This window comes from Cucurbita moschata, unplaced genomic scaffold, assembly GCF_002738365.1.
Source record: "Cucurbita moschata cultivar Rifu unplaced genomic scaffold, Cmos_1.0 Cmo_Scf00065, whole genome shotgun sequence".
Taxonomy (NCBI): domain Eukaryota; kingdom Viridiplantae; phylum Streptophyta; class Magnoliopsida; order Cucurbitales; family Cucurbitaceae; genus Cucurbita; species Cucurbita moschata.
The window spans coordinates 225,093-227,108 of NW_019268581.1; the positions used below are offsets into that span (position 1 = coordinate 225,093).

At 35.8% G+C, this 2,016-nt stretch overlaps 1 non-coding gene across 1 annotated transcript; it reads left to right on the forward strand.

Moving 5' to 3' along the window:
* Window positions 1–458: 458 nt before the first annotated feature.
* TRNAP-AGG lies at window positions 459–530 on the forward strand. Its single transcript has one exon. It is a non-coding gene; the product is annotated as a tRNA-Pro (tRNA).
* The last annotated feature ends 1,486 nt before the right edge of the window (window positions 531–2,016 follow it).

A 2,016-nucleotide genomic window follows, 5' to 3' on the forward strand; every position in this document is an offset into this window, starting at 1 on the left:
ATGATAGCGTTTTTCATAAGCTATCATATCTATTATTTGTTGTAGTGGTTGCACTTAAGTTCATGAAATGTTTATAGACTCCAACTCTTAGTACTATTAATGCAATTATATTTCATATGAGTTTGTCATAAATCAAACTATGGTACATTCAATACAACTTCATTTTCTTGTCATACGAAGCAAAATAGAAGAATTAAATCAAACAAACTGATGAACTGAGCCGAATAAATTCAACCCAACCCAAACTGATTAGTTTGATTCATTTGTTGGGTTGTAGTTTATTTGATAACACTTGCATATTAGAACAATTCAATATTACATGTCTTACTTACAAGTAAAATACTAGACCATCAACTTTTTGTTTTATAGTCCAACAACCGCTCAAGAAAATAGATTTCAAATTTGAGAGAAAAAAATATATTGAGTAGGAGTTAAAAATGTTGCATTTATTTTAAATAGGGCATTTGGTCTAGTGGTATGATTCTCGCTTAGGGTGCGAGAGGTCCCGAGTTCAATTCTCATAATGCCCCTATGTTCATTTCTCAAACAATATAATAATAATTGTTCATAGATTTCATTAACAAAGAAAATAAATGAAATAATGATGATACATTCCATAAACAACTTAATATATAGTCCATAATAAGGGCATTTGGTCTAGTGCTATGATTCTTGTTTTGGATGCAAGAGGTCTCGAGTTTGATTCTCGAAATGCCCCTTCAAAAGAAAAAAGGATAATTTTGAAAAAAAAAACCCAACAATATTATATTTAAAATGTGGTTTTTAAACACTGAACCAAGAAGAGATAAGAATAGAGAATGAAACATTCTTGGAAGAATCGTCTTGGACTGGACTTCAAAAAGAGCATTACACAAATTGTTCTATTGTATTCTTTCTAGGAACTTTTCATTATGTTATCACAATCCTTGTAAGGAAGATCGTCTTGGGCTGGACTTCAAAAATAGCATTACACAAATTGTTCTATTGTATTCTTTCTAGGAACTTTTCATTATGTTGTCCGCTGTCGTCAAATAGGTCATCTGTTGTCACAATCCTTGTAAGGAAGATCGTCTTGGGCTGGACTTCAAAAAGAGCATTACACAAATTGTTCTATTGTATTCTTTCTAGGAACTTTTCATTATGTTGTCTGCTGTCGTCAAATAGGTTATCTGTTGTCACAATCCTTGTAAGGAAGATCGTCTTGGGCTGGACTTCAAAAAGAGCATTACACAAATTGTTCTATTGTATTCTTTCTAGAAACTTTTCATTATGTTGTCCGCTGTCGTCAAATAGGTCATCTGTTGTCACAATCCTTGTAAGGAAGATGTGCCCAAATAACTGATGAAGAAGTTTTAGAGAGCCATAGGTTCGAATCCTGTCACCTTGATGTGGTATTCTCAAGGGCCGAAGTGCAAAGTCCCATAGCCTATCTGTGGTCAGGAAGGCAAGAAGTTTTAGAGAGCCATAGGTTCGAATCCTGTCACCTTGATGTGGTATTCTCAGGGGCTGAAGTGTAAAGCCCCATAGCCTATCCGTGGTCAGGAAGGCAGGCGAACCGCGCACATTGAAAAAAAAAAAAAAGATCTCCTTTTCTATCACACGTAGAATTGTCATTCTTTTGTCTTTTGAAACCCCTTACCTTATCAGTCATCAGGCAGGTTTTTGGTATCATATATTGAGATAATTATTATGAAAAAGCTATTCCACTAGTGTGACTTAGATACCCTTTCTTTGTGGTATCAGTCATGCTATTTGAATAGCCTGAAGTCATCATAGCCTCTCCACCGGTTCTGAAGACTCCTTCGGCATCAATGTGCTCCAATGAAAGAGATCAGACCCTTTCTTGAACCAGAACCAGGCATAAAACGCCGAGGAAAAAGTCGAAAGCGAGCTCTTTTCACGTATACCAATCTCGAAACCCAATTAGCTCACGAACTGTCTCCTCAACCCTGGTGAGTATGAGTGCTTGGTAAGAGAGAATGTCGAATGAGAAAGACATTCGATTACGGCAACATT